Source organism: Panthera tigris, chromosome D4 (genome assembly GCF_018350195.1).
Source record: "Panthera tigris isolate Pti1 chromosome D4, P.tigris_Pti1_mat1.1, whole genome shotgun sequence".
Taxonomy (NCBI): domain Eukaryota; kingdom Metazoa; phylum Chordata; class Mammalia; order Carnivora; family Felidae; genus Panthera; species Panthera tigris.
The window spans coordinates 86,648,793-86,661,455 of record NC_056672.1 but is presented as its reverse complement, the minus strand read 5'-3'; the positions used below and the strand labels follow the sequence as shown (position 1 = coordinate 86,661,455).

Below are 12,663 nucleotides of genomic sequence, written 5' to 3'. Positions count from 1 at the left end.
TCGTGACCCGAGCTGAAGTCGGACGCTTAACCGACTGAGCCACCCAGGCACCCCTCTTACCGCAATTTAAAAAAAAATCAGGGCAAAAGAGGCATGATCCTATTCTTGTTTTAAAAAAATTGTATCCCTAACTTATTACTGTATGCATAGAAAAATCTGGAGAGCTATACATAGAACTATATGCAGTTAAGTCTGAGGGCGGATCAGATAGCAGAGGGTTGTCTATACCATACACTCACTCTTCTGTTATTTAAATTTGGTACTTTTCTGAGCAGGAAAAATACCTGGGAAGAAAACCAGAAGGCCGTCCTCACCGTGCGGTTTCTGACGACTATAAAAGTTTACCAGAAGTACCTGCCGTGTACTGTGTTAGGAAAAGGTTGGCCCACCCCTGCCTGCCCCACCCAGGTGACCGACACTCCACGGGGTGCTGTCCTCACTGCTGGGAAGCAGCACCCCAGGTTGGGTCGGCTCAGACCCTGGGGACAAATGACTTTTCCTCTGAGTCTCAGTTTCCTCAACTGCAAAATGGGAATATTACCGTACCTGCCTCAGAGGCTTACTGTGACTACTCAACATAATGCACCGTGTGGCACAGAGGAAGGTGTTACGCTTACCACGACCCACCTGTCACTGCAGAAAACCCTCCCAGAACTCAGTGGGGGAAGACACCCAGGTGAGGGCTGAGCCACAAGGAATGGCATCTCCAAGTACAAACCAGACCCCCCAGAGCCCTCCAGGACCTGCCCCCGTCTCACAGACCACACTCAAGGGCCTTGAGCTTCTGGAGCCCCACCCAGGCTCAGGACCCCAGGAAAGGATGGAGGTAGAGAGCTGGCGATTTACTCTCAGAACCACCCCTTAGGTGTCAAACCGATGTCGTTGATTTCCTCCTGATGCTTCTTACAGAGGGGGAAGGGAGTAAGCAATGATGTGCTGCCCTCTCCATCCCGGAGGGTGACCACCCAAGCGTGTTCCTGCCCCCGAGTCGGCCTATGGAGACTTGGCTTTCACACTCAAGCCGTGGCAGGCCGGCCAGGCTGCGGGTAAACAGGGCACAGTGAGCCTTTTGTTAAAGCCCAAACAGAGATGCTGGGCAAGCTTCCCAGGCAAGAGGGGAGGCAGGAGGCTGGCGCCCCTCCTTGTACCACACTTGGAAAGGCTGTCTCTCCAACACTCTCCCAGGGAAGGGGGGAGGGCCTTTCCCAAGAGGCCTGAGGAAGACGGTGGGTCGATGGCCCTGTCCCGGAAGGGCTCTGGGCCTGTGAATCTGCTCCTCGGTCAGCACCCCTGGGCCTCCTCTGGTCCCAGAGCTGGCAGTGGGAGGAAAGGTCGCACCTCGCCATCTGGTGCACACAGCCCCCACCCACTCAAGAGAAGGGCATTGCCCTCCAGGCCCCCACACCCACTTGGGGTGAGTCAGCAGCGGGCCAGGGGCACTGCCTGGCTTGGCACTCAGCCTGTGGAGCAAGGCACACCCTCACTTCCCGGGAAAGGAAGATGGGAGACAGTCGAGGCGGGAGGGGGAGGGAACAAGTTTCACTTCCAAACTGCTCTCATGTTTGGGCCGGGCCTCCCAAACAGGTCTGTCCTCATACAATCTCGCAAGGCTGTGGCCTACCTTACAGGGTGAAGGGTGACAGGTGAGGGACACCCATCTGGGGCTCCTGGACTCACAGAGGCAACAGGCCAGGCTGGAGGCTCAAGCCACCCCCTCACCACACCAGGCTGGCATCAGCGCTCCCGGCTACCGGCGGGGACCGCGTGCCAGCACTGAGCCCAGCACTTCCTGTGCCTCGGCTCCCAATCTCCACGAAAACCAGGAAGGTGGCTTTCCAATTCACCAGTGGGGGATCTTGGGAAAGTCCTCTTACCTCCCAGGGCTCTGGGTTTCCTCATCTGTAAAATGGCTCATGAGTTGTAGTGAGGACTGAACGAGGGAGTCCATGGAAAGCTTCTGGCCCGGTGCCTGCCACGTATTAAGACTCTGTAATGTTAGCTGCTGTTATTGTTATGGGAGGCGTCCTCATCAGTCCCTTTATGGGAGAGTGGTTAAGCGACCTGCCCAAGGCCACAGAGCTAGAAGATGGTGGGAAAGATCACCACCAGTCTGCCTTTCCATTATGCCAACCTGTGTCGAAGGCTAGTGGGGCTCCTGACCCTACCTGAGCACCTGGAACCCTGGAAATGCTTCCTAAGACAAGACCTCCTTTTCCCGAGGGGTACATGGAATCAAGGCTTCTGCAGGGAACCCGAGCAGAGCATACTCAGACGCCTCTGATGTCTCAGGTATAGCTTTAAGGAGACTCTAGAAAGGAGCCCTGCTCTGTCGGGTCTGGGCCCAGAAGCCAGATGCCAGATCAGGGTCCGTGGTGGCAAAGGGGCCTTGGAGGTGGGCCTCGATCTGCTATGAATACCAGCACTGCCTGCCTGGACAGGTTACAAAACAGGGGCAGGAGCACCTAAAGGAGGCTGCAGACACATCTTCTGCTGAGATCCCAGGGGACTGGGACTGAGACCAAGGTAAGCTGCCTGTGGCCCAGCTCTCTGGGCTGGAGGGGGGTGCTGCCCCCAGAGATCCCAACACAGGGCACCAGGGGGGAGGTGTGAAGTGCAGGATCCCCGTGCACCCAGCTTCCTGCCGCCCCCCGCCCCCCACCGGAACATTTGTCAACGGCCGACTCCGGAGTTTGGTGCTGGCACCTCTGAGGGTGTCTAGGTGGCATGTGAGAGCTCTGGAATTTTACAGCCACTTTTACTCCAGTGGAAGGCTGCTCCAGGCAGGAGGCTATATTGCAGCAGCCTCTTTAATTTTGAGGTTTTAGGCCCTCAAGAGACAGTTAAACATAGAACTTACTACGAGATGCAGCAGAAACGCATCGGGAGAGATAGCAGGGGATGTTTGCGGCTGGGAGTAAAAGCCGTTCTAGAAACCTCAGTCCCAACGCATCCTAGACAAGGGATGGTCAACCCCCCGACACGTTCTGGGAAGTCACTGGAATCCCCGCTGCTGAGGACAGCTCGGCCCTGCTTCTATACCAAGGGTGTCAGATGGACGCCTTTGCCAGAGGTGGGGACCGGGGCTGAAAGCATCGCCCTGCTCAGTGTCTCCTGGGATGGTCCACAGACCGGCCGCCTCACGACAGCCTGGGAGCGTCCTCAGAATGCAGATTCCTGGGCCCACCCCTGCCCACGTGTGTGGCGATGGGTCCCCGGGGAAACAGCATTGTCAACAAGCCCCCCCACCCCTACCCCAGGGAAGCTCTAAAGTACCTCCAAGCCTGAGAACCTGGAGAAAAAGAAAAACGGAAGGTGGGGTGGAAAGAGCACAGGCTGCCAAAGCTAACAGCTCCGGGTTCGAGTCCCAGCTGTGGTCTCTGACCCTGTAAAAACGGTGGAGCCATCTCATAGAGGAGACCGTGGCGGGGAGCTGCCATATGTATGCAGTGACCCGACAGACCACCCAGTGCTCCGACTGTGGCCACTGGGGACAACTGGGGGACAGGAAGGCCCTGCCGTTAGAACGAGGGAGAAGGCAGACAGCCCAATTCCTGGAGCCAAAGTGTCTCCAGAGAGAAGGAAAAGAGACTGCAGGGAAAGAACAGGAGGAGGAAACCCGGTGAGGAAGAGGGTCAGGTCAGGGAGCCTGAGAAGGCCACCAGGTCAGGGACACCTCGTTCCCAGCTCGACCCTGCCAGACCACAAAACCAGGCTGCCAGGCCTGAAATCCCTCCTGCCCCAACAGAGCATCTTCAGACCCGGGTCCCAGGGCAGGCCCTCTGCCTTCTCCTCCCCTGCCCACCCTCAAGGTTAAAACCTGAAAGGAGAGGGGCATCTGGCTGGCTCAGTCGGTGGAGCATGTGACTCTTGATTTTGGGGGTTGTGAGTTCGAGCCCCGTGTTGGGTGTAGAGTTTACTTAAAAACAAAATCTTTAAAAAAATTTTTTAATGTTTATTTTTGAGAGAGAGAGAGAGAGAGGGAGGGAGGCAGGGAGGGAGGGGCAGGGTATAAGCGGGGCAGGGGCACAGAGAGGGGGAGACACAGAATCTGAAGCAGGCTCCAGGCTCTGACCTGTCGGCACAGAGCCCCACACGGTGCTTGAACTCACGGACTGCGAGATCATGACCTGAGCCGAAAGTTGGATGCTTAACCGACTGAGCCACCCAGATGCCCCCAAAATAAAATCTTAAAAATAAGACAAAACAAAACAAAACAAAACCTAATAGGAGCATTCCAAAGGGACCAAGACTTTCCTCAGGAATTGCCAGGGTCAGTGAGTCAGGGCCAGACTCAGGCAACACAGCAGTTCGTGCATGTCCCGTCCAACCCCCCCTACCTGGCCCCTGCCCTAGGTAGACAGAGGAGGCCGAAACCTCTCAGGCCAGCCCAGGCCGTTCCCTCCAAGCTGTCCCTGGCACGGAGGAGGATTCCTGATCTCAGATAAGTAGGACCTGCTGCTTCCCACTCATCCCTGGCCAGAAGAACTTCGGCTCAGGCTTCCCCTTCCTCTCCAGGAGGTAGAGTTCCTCAAAACCAACAGGAAACTCCTACAGGGCAGGGCTGGGGTTTGCTGACCTCCTCTCAGTAAACAGGAGAGTCCACAAAATCACACACCAGGTATTTCCTACCCCCCTCGGTGCTGTTGTCAATGCGCTAACAGCTCAAAACCCCAGAAAGGTGAGGATGGGGGCAGTGGGGGTGTGCTGACGGGGACTCACACACACGGATCCACCCCGTGCCTGGGAAAGAGGGCCTGCGGGAACCAGGAAATGAAGCAAGAGCAAGCTGTGAACCAGCCGCCCTAGCGAGACTTGACATGGGGAAAATAAGCAAACAGTAACACCACATGTGGAATGATGCCCTCCCCATTCACCTCTCCGGAGATGGGATCGCGGGAGACTTTCGCTTTCCGTGACATCAAAATCAAAATGTTATAAAAACATATAATGAACATGCAACTCTGCTGATAGTTAAAAAAAAAAAAAAAAAAAATACTGTTTCTTTTAAAATCCAGGCTGGGGAGGGCCAGGCCCTCCTTAACAAAAAGCTGAGGTGCCAGGTGGATGCAGCGAGGCCTGGGGCACAGAACAAAGGACCCTGGTTCAGGATTCCAGGATCTGGTTCCAGCCCCACATCCCCGCCTGCCTTCCTGAACTCTTGGGCAACTTTCCCCACTTTGAGCTTTAGTTCCCACATTTATAAACGAGGGATGAAGGCCACTGCCTGAGTTTCCCCAAATGATCAGAGGAAATCATTGACAAGGGTGGGTTTTACAAATGATACAGCCATCTAGCCACGTACCCGCTAAGGTTATGAGACACGTCCTGGGACACACGCTGCTAAGTGCCTTCCCTATATCAACATATTTAAAGCAAGATGAGGTACTAAAATCATCACCTTTTTATGGCTAAGGGAACAGAGGCTCAGAGAGGTACAGCGGCTGGCCCACAGTCACTCACCAAACCCACATCCCAGACTATGAAGTCTGGGTCCCAACCAGCGCACTTTCCCACCTTTGGGAACTGTTTTCCAAAGCGTGGGCCAAGGAACCCCAGTCCCCAAAGACATCCACGCGCTCAATTAACTGTGGCGACGCGCAACTTGCCAGCCCCCTCTCAGAGACTCATCGTGCTCTCTTCGATGCAGTCAAGGCTAAGAAGTCCCACAGCAAGGTCAAGTTGTTTCCCAGAGTCGTCCAACCACTGCGACCACAGGTACAGGCATTCCACGGAACAACACCTTGGGAAATGTGGTCACAGGACGGTCCGGTTAACAAGTCAGACCGACCAGATCTGGGCTGGGGGAGACAAAAAACAGAGGTTCGCAAGGAAACCTAATGTTGGCGTTTGAAGTACAGCTAGCACATACTCCTCAGCTGGCCACGGAGTCGGGAGGAGGAAGAAGAATTCTCTCCTGCCACCTTTGCCCTAGATGCCCTGGACCCGTAGTAAGAATAGCAAAGGACCGCAGAGATGGAGATACTGCCCTTTGCCCCCTCGGCTGGGGCAGACACCTGACTGGAGGCTGGCCTGGCGGTGGAGGTTGGGGGGCGGGGGGCCCAGTCCTTACCCCTTGGACGGTTCTGCTATCTGCGTGCTGGCTGTCGGTGCTGAGGCTGGCCCACGTCTGTCTGGGCAGGGTCCTGGCATTCCTCTCGCTCCATGGAAGCTGCCTCCCTACGAGGAAGCAAGAGCTACTGTCAGCAGGGATGTGTGTGGCTATCAAGAGTTACCTGCTGTGCTGCCAACATTTTCTGAGTGCTTGCTCAGTGCCAGGCCCCGGACTGGGCTCTGGGGTGACAAGAGAGAACCAGACAGCCTACTGGGAGACGCCAAGGCAACGATTACAGTCAGCTCTTGGGAGCCCAGGGCTCTGCTGGGGGTACCCGGAAGCTACGGGGACACAGAGGAAGCAAGAGACCCAGAGCGGTGGGGTCAGAGAAGGCTCCCTGGGAAAGGTGTCGCCTGAGTTGACTTCTAAGGAAGAGCAGAGTTTGGAGAAAGAGTACAAGTTCGCCTGGAAGGGAGAGAACGCGACATCTAGACAACACTGAGTGGTTCAGCCTGGCCAGATCTAGGACCGGAGGTGGGAAGTGACGGGACGTGAGTTCCCGTGGGGCGAGCTGAGTCCAGGCAAAGGCACAGCTTCAGCCCAGACACACGAGTTCGATGCATACACAAAACCCAGCCAGCACCTGTTAGGAAGCATTTAGTGAGTATCTAAACACGCGAGGCACTCCGCTCAAAACCATTCACAAGACTGGAAAAGACAAGTTAGCAGGGTGGGAACAGAAGTGTGATCAGACTACAGTAGGGGTAAGGGGGAGTATCCAGACCACTAGGAGTTGAGACTGTGACCCCCCAGCCATCGGAAAAGGCCAAAGGATATGCAGGAGTTAGCAGGAAGGAGGGAGTGCAGGTGGGGAGTGCACGGGCAGACAAAGGGACTCAAATGGCTCTAAGAGGGACTGTGGAGCCTTTTAACCACTTATGCCAGTAAGCATTTAAAGACACCTACTCAGGGCTAGGCACCATGCTGGGAGGAAAGAAGCAGAAGACAGTCTCCAACCCAGAGGAGAGGTACAAAAGTCAATAACCCAGCAAATCCACACAAGGGAGATGGCCACTAGCAGTAAGTAAAGCACCTAGAGCTGTAAAGGCACGGAGGCCACTAAGCCAGACTCTAATCCCCCCCACCCTTCTCAAGGACAGGATACCCACTGAGGCTGGGCAGCCCAGTCACTTGCCCAGGGCACAGCCCGGACCAGAAGTCAGGCCTCAGGACTCCCTGTCACTGATTCTTCTAGTCTCACCTCTTCCAGGAAACACACACTGCACACTCCCAACATGTTCACCCTGAGCTAATGCCTCCTTCCTCTGTAATATTTCTATTATTACGCTGGCCATTGTATCAACGTTTTCCTGCCTGCCTCTCCTCCCAGACTGCAGCTCAGAGGAGGCCAGGGACCATGTTCTCTCGCATCATTTCTGGTCCAGGCCAGGCACTTACTAAGGAATAGCTGGCTGGCTGGCTGGCTGGCTGGCTGGCTGAATGAATCAAGGGATAGAGAGATGGTGTACTGGGCTCTAGGGCCACCCGACTTCTCATGAGGTCTTAGACCATTAACCTGTGCTTCAGTGTCCCTGTGTGAAAATGTGGAATCACCACCACTCTCAGGAGAGGCAGTCAGGAACCAGGCCAATCCCTTCCCTCCAGCTCCTACAGGTGAGGTCCAGGCCAAGCCAGATAGCAACCCAAGGCCCAGCAACCCAAGCCAGATAGCAACGTTCTGACCTACTGGGGCAGTCCTCAGGACCCTCTCCTGTCCAGAAAGGCCACTCAAAGTTTGCAGAGGAAACTGCTTCCTAGTGGGTGGGCCCAAGGGATGGAGCACAACAGCATATGGTTGAGTTTGGGGGAGGAGGGAGATTGGGGGCAAGAGTCACAAACATTTCTTGGGCCCCTGCTCTGTGCCCTGGACGGCAGAGAGATATTAGACTCTACCCCAAAGCACCACTAAGACCGGGAAGACAGGGAGGCAGAGGCCCTTAATTCATGCCCCAGCATCTCTCCAGTCCTCCAGAACAAGTCATTGCCTTCCCTCGAGAGCCAGAGAAAGACTTGACCTTCACGAAGGCAATGCTCAGTGTGACTGAGCTATGGGCACTGCCCAGTCCCTCTGAACAAACTCCTCCCCCCCCCCCCAAGGGAAGTATCGCCAATAGCAGACCTCCTCCTCCTCCTGCCTCCAGTCGGTCTGACTGCTGGTCTCTCTGTTCAGAGGGCTTAAAGAAACTCCTAATGGAAAAGGTGGGAGAGACCCATGGAAACCTTTCGGCTGCACCGAATCCCTCCTCCACAATCTAGGCCCAAATTCCCTTTCCCTCCCCAAGCTCTCTCCCTCCTCATCCTCACACCTCATTCTCAAAAGTCTTCCTGGAGTAGAACTGGAGAAGAAGCATCAGAGGAGTGTGATCAGCCCCACCCTTCCAGCCAAGTCCTGATCAGAAGGCTGTTGGACACCACCCCCCCCCAACCATCTCTCTTCCTTCCCAAAAAAGGCAGTAGTTGCATCAGCTGAGAACCGGCCGAATCTTGGTTCACTACAGTCCAGACCAAGGAGAAGAAGCAGTCAATAAAAGAAGCAGAATCATCATGAACCCCAACCACCTCGGCCATGCTCCTTCAGCCTGGTAACCAACTTTGCTGGATCTCCAGCCTGGACCGCATCAGATCTGGTTCTCAGGCCCATATGGATGCACAGGACGTGGGCAGGGCCTGGGGTCTCGGACCCTGAACCATTCTTCCTAGGAACCCCTGTTCACACGGGGGGCCCAAGATCTTGGCCAGGGATCCTGCCCCCCAAGTCAGGGCACTATTCCCGCCTGATCAAAAGGAGGGAGGGGTCCCGGGGCCAGGAGCCCAGGAAAAGAGAACAGGGGAAACCTCTGAAAACGAAATGAAAGCTGCCAAGGAGAAAGCTCAGAGGTGGAACCTCTAGCAAGGGGGGAGTGTGTGCGTGTAGGGGTTAGGATCTGAGGGAAACCCAGGGGATGACAAGGGGACCTGGGGGAGCCCAGGCGGAAACTCCCGGTCTGTAGAGCACAGGGAGGCACTGGGGTGCCTGGGAGGGGGCTCGCGCGCCCCGGCACCGGGGAGAGGGTGGGGTCCCGGAGACCTGGAATACCCAGGAGCCTGGAGGTGGGCCAAATTGAGCCGCGGCGGGGGCCCCCAGGGAGCCAGCCCGGGCGGGCAGAGCCCAAGCTGCCCGGGGCGCCGGGGCCGGGCAGCTGGTTGGGGGCGGGTAGGAGTGGGTTTCTAAAGGTGACAGTTCGCGCCCCTTTCCCCGCCCCACCTACTCACCTTGTCCCGTCGGGTCCGGCTGCCCAGCAGGCAGCCCCGCGCCCCGGCCGCTCCGTCCCGCCGCCGGCCGCTGCGCCCCTCCGGCGCCTCCTTTTGTTTGTCCCTCACTGCACCACTCAACCTCCTCCGCCCCGGAAGTGACGTCACCGCCGGCTCGAGCGCGGCAGCTAGGGCGTCGCCATTTTTTTGACGGGAGTTCTCTCCGTGCCTTCACACCCTAGGCTCCCTACTGGCGCCATGTTGATTTGGGGCGGAAGTAGCGGAACCCGGGCTCGGCCCCCTTAAAGGGACAGGGACTGCTGTAACCTTCGGGGCTCGCCGGGGGACGAGCGGTGAAGCCGCCGAGGCCGGGGTGAGTATCCGGTGCCTGCGCGTTGCTGCTGCTCCGATGCCGGGTGCCGAGGCCGGACGACCTGTTAACCGGTTCCGAGATCGTTTGTGCCAGAAAACTCGCTGCGTTTGGTGCTGCTGGTACGGCGGAGTGGCTGCGCCGAAATCTTAACCCAACCTGGAGCTGCCCAGGGGGATAAATTGCACGCGCTAGACGCTGACCCGCACTTGGACGCTGGGAACCCGCTAGGCGGGTCCTCTGCACCCATATCCTTCACCCCCCATCCCCCGCGATAGTACCTGTGGGGAGCATGGAGCCCCAGGTAACTCGGTCATTTATAGGCAGAGCCGGGACACAGCTCTATGGAGCCCGGGTCCTCGCAGTTCCCACACTGATGATAGTAACAGCAACCACATTAAGAAATAATCCATACAGTGGAATGCTGTGCAGCCACTAAAACGAAAAATGTTCAATATGCACTAACATCGAACGAGTTCCAAGATACCTTAGATTTTTAAAAAACAGGAAAGGGCAAAAGAACAGCGTAGATCGGCGCTACAGTTTGTGTAAAAGAACGTGTGTAAGGAGTGTGCGTGTCTGCGGGTGTGTGCAGCAGGCGTCTGGTAAGATGCACAAGAAGTTTTAACTGTGGTGGCCACAGACAGAGCTGGAGTCCTGGGCAAGGGGGGAGAATTTACCAGCATGTGCACAGGTTAGTTATTTTTTGAGTAAGGTGATGTGTAAGATAATAACTGCTGGCATCCGTCAAGTGTGGAGCCAGTGCCTGGTTTCAGCCCTCCTGCTGGAAGGTCCGATTTTTCCCTTGTCGTGAGAGGAGGAAATAGGCTCAGAGATTAGGGACTTTAGTAATATCTCACGGCCAGCAAGAGGAGAAGCTGGAATTTGAGCCCTGGAGGGTTTTACCCTTAATGCCCATGGTCTCCAGGCCCCACTTCTTAGCGGGAAGCTTTTTTGTTATTAACCACACAACAGCCAGTGTGGAGTCTGGCACACCGTAAGTATCCAGTAACTGTTGATTGGCTGTTTACTGGCTGAGCAGGTAGAACAAGAATAGAACGAAGGAAGAGAAGAAACACTGGGGGCCAGAGCCCAGACTGGAGTCCAAGGCTTGCCCCCATCCATCTTGGGGGCTGTGAACCTGGCATATCCCTCCCTGAGCCTCCATGTCCCCATCTATAGAGCTAACAGTCATGACCACCACCCCTGCCACCGGTGCTCCCACCTGTCCTACCCTGTGCATTACACGCAGATCCGTCCCATTTTACAGATCAGTAAGTGAAGCATAGAGAAATTAAGGAAGTTGCCCAAAGAGGGTCCCCACAAGGCCTGACTCCCCCACTTCACTGAGAGAGGTTGCGGGGCTCCTGGGTCTCTCCCTCAGCCTCCAGGCACTAATGCTTTGGGAGACCCACGCTTCTGGTTGAGCTGCCAGAGACTGAGGATCTGGTGGGGAACAGGATACACGGTTCCTGTCCCTGGAGTCTAGTGAGGGTGACGGACAACCCAGCAGTTAACGTCCCTGATGAGCTCTGTGGTGGATGGAAGCTCAGGTCGTAGTTGTACAGTGGCAGGGGCATCTGGCTCCGTCCGTCCGGGTGGAGTCAGAGAGGGCGTCTCAAAGTAGGTAACTTTTAATCTGTGTCTGAAAGATGGGCAGGGTGTCCGGAAGGAGGAACGATGAGACTAGACACCCAAGCAGAGCGGTGACCCACGTGATCCGAGACCGCACAGGTTGGAAATGTTCAGTCTGGCTTCTGCACGAATCACTCCTTGCTCCTGGAGATGCCTTCTCAGGACCACATCTGTGGCTTTTCCACCCTCCACTCCACACTTCACCTTTGGTGCAGCTCCAAACAGGAGGACGCCCTGATTTTATAATCCAGGTGGGGGCGACAAAGGAACACGGGAGAGTTCGTAGAAAGGAGGAAGTTCTTTACTGACACACCCACCTCCCACACAGACCCCACCCCCACCCCATCCCCCAAATTCCGCCGGCCTCCAGATTGGCGGCCAATTTGCTGTAGCAGAAACTGCCCTGGTGAGTAAAGGCGTCAGCACTGGGAGCTCCCGTCTTCCAGGCTGCTTAAGCCCGCTTGGTTTCTCAGGTTGAGTGCTGGCCATGACCCCTCCTCTTCCCCCCCTGGTTCTGTACAGTTCTGTAGCCAGCTGGGCAAAGTCACACCAGCTACGGTGGGAGAGGTACTCCTGCCCCAGCCGACGTGGGGCCACATCCCACTGCCAGACGGCACTGCCAGATCCTTGAAAGAACTACCAGATGGTCATTCTGCTTCCTCATTCCTGGACAGCAGTGTAAGCTCTGGATTTACAGCTGGGGTCCTTCTGTGATTTTCTAGGACTCTTGACTTTGGGTAAGTCATTTCCCTGCTCTGAGCCTTAGTTTCTCCATTGGTAAAAGTGGTAGGACTGTTTCTAATGTTCTTGCCAGGCATTAAATATATAAACATATGGGGCGCCTGGGTGGCTCAGTCGGTTGAGCGCCGACTTCAGCTCAGCTCACGATCTCGCGGTCCGTGAGTTCGAGCCCCGCGTCGGGCCCCTGTGCTGACCGCTCAGAGCCCGGAGCCTGTTTCAGATTCTGTGTCTCCCTCTCTCTGACCCTCCCCCGTTCATGCTCTGTCTCTCTCTGTCTCAAAAATAAATAAAAACGTTAAAAAAAATTAAAAAAAATATATATACATATATATAAACATAGAGGGGCACCTTGCTGGCTGAGTCAGTAGAGCATGGGAGTCTTAATCTCAGGATTGTGAGTCTGAGTCCCATGTTGGAGTACTCAAAAAAAAAAAAAAAAAAAAAGACGCTTCCTTTATTAAAAAAAAATAATTTTTTAAATTGAAAAAAATAAATGTATAAACATATATATTTTCTCCCATGTGTAAAACTACCTCAAAGAGTGAGGTTTCGATTTTGGATCTGGGTCCTGTGC

The 12,663-nt window shown here is 55.4% G+C and overlaps 2 protein-coding genes across 7 annotated transcripts in view; one reads left to right on the top strand and one right to left on the bottom strand.

The window, feature by feature from the left end:
• LRRC8A (leucine rich repeat containing 8 VRAC subunit A) overlaps positions 1 to 9,460 on the bottom strand; it is a 30,213-nt gene extending 20,753 nt beyond the window's left edge. Inside the window, exons 1-2 of the mRNA XM_042963577.1 lie at positions 9,365 to 9,460; positions 6,071 to 6,177 (exon numbers count right to left, since the gene is read on the bottom strand). The gene's annotated coding sequence lies outside the window, so the exon portion shown is untranslated. The remainder of the gene's footprint in view (positions 1 to 6,070; positions 6,178 to 9,364) is intronic.
• A 127-nt stretch (positions 9,461 to 9,587) lies between these two features.
• KYAT1 (kynurenine aminotransferase 1) overlaps positions 9,588 to 12,663 on the top strand; it is a 34,927-nt gene continuing 31,851 nt past the window's right edge. For 2 of the 6 annotated variants that reach the window (XM_042963583.1, XM_042963579.1), the window contains exon 1: positions 9,723 to 12,085. The gene's annotated coding sequence lies outside the window, so the exon portion shown is untranslated. The other 4 variants (XM_042963581.1, XM_042963580.1, XM_042963582.1 and 1 more) reach the window with 4 other exon arrangements.